Below are 6,075 nucleotides of genomic sequence, written 5' to 3'. Positions count from 1 at the left end.
AAGATGGATTGACACAGCGGCTGCAACAATGGGCTCAAATATAGCAACAATTATGAGGATGGTTCAGGACCTGGAAGTGTTTCGTTCTGTTGTACGTAGGGTTGCTGAGTTGGAACTGACCTGACTGCACCTAACGGCAACAACATAAAGAAGGAAGTAAACATCAGCAATCCCATAATCCAAAGAACAACAGTTACATTTTTTATGCATCTTTCTCAATGTTTTTAAATTTGTAAATCTCTAGCTTTTGATTTCCCCAGGCTTCTGAGTTTAAATTGGCCATATTAGGAGTTTTAGGCTGTAGTTTGCTGGCCCTTGGATGCATCTACAGGACCTTGGCCCCACCCCAATTATTTCTGAGTGTGTCTTCATTGAGTCGTCTCATACCTGCTCATCAACGGGTTGTCTGTTACCATATAGCATGCATCATTTTCTTCCTCTCTTGCTCCAGCCCATTTTGGGGATGTTGGCCTGTCTCAGTTGCCCTGGTCACACCATCTTCTAATGGACTCTGCTGAGCGCCTCCACCTTTGCTGGGCAGCCTCCACTACCAATGAGCAGGAGCTCTTGGGCTACTGAGGTGGTAGATGCCGTGTCTGCTGGAGTTGCTCCTGGGTGTATAAATGCCTTGCTGTGGGGGGACCTCTCTCCCCTTAAGTGGTATTTTGCCATATGGGCATTGAGGGTGTGTAGTTTTACTGAAAACAGCTCTTTTTCTTTCTCCTTCTTACCCTCCCCGCTTTGACTCCAGCCATTGTTCTGGTCTCCCGATATGAATCCACGAGCTCTTGGAGGGCTAGTGATGTTTCTGAGTGCTGAGTATCAGCTAGTGCTCAGAAAAAGCCTTCCCCTCTGATGACCGACCATGGCGTTGTTATTGGACCAGACCTGGTTACTTCACTCCTTCGTGGAAATGGTGGGATCATATTCCTGCTTGGTCGGTGACTCTTAGATGATATGTAAAAAGTTAGCTTTCCCCATTGTCTTAGTTTCCTAGTTCTGCTGTAATAGAAATACCACAGGTAGGTGACTTAAATAACAGTAACTTATTTTTGCACAGTTCAAGAGGCTAGAAGTCTGAATTCAGGACACTGTCTCTAGGGGACGATTTTTGTCTTTTTCAGCTTCTATAGCTCCAGGTTAATTGGCAATCCTCACATGTCTCTGTCTTGCCCATTTGTGCTTGCTCATGTAGGGGTCTAATCTGTTCTTTTTATAACGCAGAAGCAATTTGGGTTAGGATGCACCCAACTTGATACGCCTCATAAACATAACAAAGAAAACCCGACACTCAAACGAGATTACACCAACATGTACAGGGGTTAGGATTCCAAGACATAATTTTGGGAAACTCAATCCCTAACAACCAATTGGAAAATTATTCAAGAAACTGACTCGTTTTCTCAGTTCTGACTTTACTTACATTTTTCATTAATCTGTAGGACATCTCATTACTTGTCTTTTAGCAGAAAACAAAAGGGCAGCAAGGTCTCATGGGAAATTGGAAACAACCCACCATTATGAATTTGAGAGCTTGTTTTTTTTCAGGTTTATAGTGGTGATTTTGATATTGCATATGCATATTTTAGTCATAGTTTTTATTGGTGAAACAGTTCTCAAGTCTTATAGTTAAAGTAAATATCTTAAAATTTCATGGTATTTCCCAAAGAGCGCTATGACTTCCAGGGGCTTCTCCACCTGAACAACCAACTAGGGAATCTCAACAGCCAACTAGGTTTGTCTTGTCTGCCCAGAGATTTAGAAAGAGCTTTTATGTTGTTGCTTTTCTATTATGTTGTTGTTGGGTGCTGTCGAGTCAATTTTTGACGCATAGAGACACCATGTGACAGAGTAGATCTACCCCATAGGGTTTTCTTGGCTGTAATCTTTAATCAGGAGCAGATCGCCAGGTCTTTCTCCCACAGAGCCGCTGGGTGGGTTCTCACCACGAACTTTATGGTTAGTAGCTGAGCACTTAAACATTGGGCTACCAGGGCTCCTAAGATTTAAAAAGAGAACATAAGTGCAGTCTCGTTTCTCAGAACAGATGCAGCTCAGAATACAATTCAAGATGATTCAGGTTGCTCTTTAGAATTGAGGTATATTATACAGAACTTGGAGATACTCTAAATGAGAGCCGCAGATGGCTTAAAATTTGAGAAACCTAAAGGAAAAGTCCAAAGATGAGTTTTACGCAGCACAGGAAGTGTTCCCTGAGAGGCCCGTTGACTACCTGCTTTAAGAACGGTATGCTGGGTGAGTCTAACAGGCCTGGCGGCAACTATCCTGTCCTGCACATTGATTCAGGTGAGACATGGCAATTAATTTTTTTTTATTTTAAGGGGTGTCAGACAAGTCATTTTGGGTGTTCATCTTCAGAAGCATAGATGAAAAGGAGAGTGGTTTATTTATCTTTAAATTGTGGTAAAAATATACATTAAAAAAATTGGGTGGTTCAACAATTTCTACATGCTTAATCACGTGACACTGATTACAATCTTCATGTTGTGCAACCATTATCACTGTCCTTTTACAACTTATTCCACCACCATTAACATAACTGTCCCCTAGACAGTAACTCCCTCTCTCTGAGAGCTGTTTATTTTGAAGTATGAGCTAAATTCAGGATTACCGGGAACAGGAGAACGGGCAACGGGTTAGGAGAGCTCGGGTAGGTGCAAGTGGCAGACACCCAACCCCAACAAGCTGAAGTGTAAAAGTCACATAATTGGAAAGGAGAAAATGGGAACTGGCCTCAAACTTGACTGTCCAGGGACTCAAACCTTGTCGTCAGGCCTCTCTCCTTCCTGTCCTTTTGTCCATTTCTCTCCTCTGCTTCTTGCTCCGATACTGGCTTCATTCTCTCAGAGTCCACCAGGATGGCAAAGCTAGCCATCAGCAGACTTGAGGTCAGGCTTACAGTTTGGCATTTGAGATGAAAGAGCAGGCTGGGTCCCATGCCAGAGGGACAGAAAATTCTAATGGACGGCCGTAGGGGAGAAGCAGTTGTATTATTTTGGGGATCGGAATACTTAGAACTAGCGAGGCATCGTTGTTAGAGGTAGGATAGCATTTTGGTGTTTCTGATTTAGGAGATGTTGGCTGTCCAATATCCTAGTGAAATTCACCACCATATCTCCCTACCTCTATCTGTCTGTCACAGGCAGGATAAACAGCGGGAGAAGTAGAATCTACTGTGAATCAGTCTGCCTTGTATCCAACTATGAACCTAGGAAATTACAAGAAACATATCTATGTCCTTATAAGGTGCGTTTTAATGGCCATTTCAGTTAAAATGTCCTCTGAACATAAAGGAGGGGAAAGTTCAGAAGCACAACATAAAATTATCACATTGCTGGCATTCTGAGAAAAACGAGACTGGTTAAGTGACTCCCGAGGTCGTGCTTACCTATCCCAAGTGTCTAGATTTTGATTGGACTGTTGCCACTGCTCATTAGCATAGTGTACCCTGACCTGGAATAGGCAACAGCAGCCTCTGCTTAGAAGTGACCAGAGCCTGCTGGGACCTGAACCAGAGATGAGATTTTATGACACGGTACTGTCGTAAGAAGTCTATATAAGAAGTCAGAAGGTAAGGAAGCCAGAAACCCCAGGGAGAGGCAAATGTAAGGGATGCAGTAATGGCCACCCCATTGCTCCATGGTTTCCCGTCCAGTTCGTATTCTGCAGAAATAACGAAACTTGAGTATACTTTGGTCTGAGTTGCATTAAAAAAAGCAAGCCTCAACAAATTCAGTTTTTTAATCCTGGAGGAAAAGTGAGTTTACTTGTTTGTGTTTTAAATGCTGTAAAACAATCTTTTTCTTTCCTATGTTTTATCTTAATTTTCAGGAAAATATTAAATTAATGTGCATTCATTTGACAAAAGTCTATATCCGAAAAAATTTAAAACGCAATGTAACTTTTCTGCACTAAGATTTTAGATTCCTCTCCTCTTAATTTCATTTTAGTAGATTTCAGTGACTGACAAATATCAAAAAAACAAAACAAAACAAAAACCTAAACCCCTTGCCATCAAGTTGATTCCAACTCATAGCAACCCTATAGGACAGAGTAGAAATGCTCCATAGAGTTTCCAAGGAGCAGCTGGTGGATTCAAACTGCCAACCTTTCGGTTAGCAGCTAAGCTCTTAACCACCGTGCCGCCAGTGTTCCAAGTATTAGAGCCCTACAAAGTCAAGCCAAATAAATAAGAAATAAGTAGCTTTACATGACATTCTCATGTCTCTTGTTTTTTCAGAGCACCAGCAAATGGAAATATTATAATGTAAACATGTTTCACTTCTTAGATTAATGAGTACATTCATCCACAAAATCATTAGTTTTTGAGGGTTATTGTGGTTAGTTGCCATTGAGTCTATTCTGACTCTTGGTAATCCCATGTGTGCAGAGTAGAACTGCGCCATAGAGTTTTCAAGGCTGTGACCTTTCAGAAGCAGATCACCAGGCGTCTTCTGAGGAGCCTCTGGGTGGGCCTGAACCGCCAATCTTTTGGTAGTGGTTGAGAGCTTAACTGTTTGTGCCACCCAGGGCCCATTTTTTAGGGTAGAACATTTAAAATTTCCTTTTATTTATTTTCTTAAAACTCCCTTTAGTCAATTATAGTTAGAGGTTAGAGCACTATTTCTCATGGGGGAAAATGCAGTTTGAACAAACATTTTTGAATGTCCATTGTTTACAGAATACAATTTAATGAAAGTAAATTGAGACAAAATCTTCTTGGAGGACAGGAGAAGAGTGAGATTTGCTGAGGATAAAGTCTTGATGGGTGGTTTGGATTTTTAGAGCAGTAGTTCTCAAACGAAGTCCCTGGGTGGTGCAAATGGTTACGCACTTGACTACTAGCATAAAGGTTTGCGGTTCGAATCCACCCAGAGGAGCCTGGAAGTACAGGCCTGGCCATCTTCTTCCGAAAGGTCGCAGCTTTGGAAACCCTATGGAACAGTTCTACTCTGCACATGTGGAGTTGCCGTCAGTTGGAATTGACTCTACAGCAGTTAACAACAACAGTTTTGAAATTGTTGGGGCGATTTTGCCTCCCAGGGGGCATTTGGCAATGTCTGGAGATGTTTTTGGTTTTCACAACTGGGGGTAGGTGGTGCTACTGGCATCTAGTGGGTAGAGACCAAGGATGCTGCTAAACATCCTGTAACACACAGGACAACCCTCACAGCAAAGTATTATTTGACTCAAAATGTCAGATGTTATATAAAGATATAAAGTGCACCTGGAGTTTATTGAGGAGACCAAAGTTAATCGCAATGGAAATTTGGGTTTAAAAAAGTACTTTCAGATGCATCTGGTTGTGATGTTTCCCTCTTGTGACTTCAACCATACACTAGCTAATTTATGAAAGCATTTCCAAGGAAAAAATTCCAAACCAGCTCTCCCTCCCACCCTGACACAAGTTTACGGAGTATAAGGTCCCAAGCAGTGGCTACAAGTGACAGCAATCCTTACTGCGGCTTTAACAGCCTGGGTCCTAGCAATGACAAAGGAAACCCTAACCCAAAGGTCAAAGCTGTGATCACTGTGCTTCTGCTTCCTGATACCAGTTGCTGTTGTGTCAATTTTAATTCATGGCGACCCCATGTTTGTCAGAGTAGAACGGTGCTCCATTGCGTTTTCAATTGCTGATTTTTTGGAAGCAGATCACCAGGCCTTTCTTCTGAGATACCTCTGGGTGGACTTGAATCTCCACCCTTTCGGTTAGCAGCCTAGTGTGTTAGCCATTTCCACCATCCAGGGACTCCTTTGATACCGGATGGTCAGGCTTTATTTCAGTAAGATTGTTAATGTCCTTTACATTCTGTTTTTCATTAGTATGTTGTTGCTTGCAAAAAATGTCAATTATACAGGTTTTTCTGGCAGACCAGCACTGATTTTTATTCCCTTTAACAGTCGGTATTACTGTTACTTATTTTTTAGCATCAGAAAGCAGTCTCCTTGTCTGAGCTGCATGAGTGGGCTCATCTTGACCATATTAAAGCCTTTGAGAACAAAATCCTCAAACATTTCTGAGGGGAGTTGAATAGACGAAATCCTGTGGGTGAC

This window comes from Trichechus manatus, unplaced genomic scaffold (genome assembly GCF_000243295.1).
Source record: "Trichechus manatus latirostris isolate Lorelei unplaced genomic scaffold, TriManLat1.0 scaffold00215, whole genome shotgun sequence".
Lineage (NCBI taxonomy): Eukaryota > Metazoa > Chordata > Mammalia > Sirenia > Trichechidae > Trichechus > Trichechus manatus.
The sequence above is the reverse complement of the archived record's forward strand: the minus strand, read 5'-3'. Positions refer to the sequence as shown.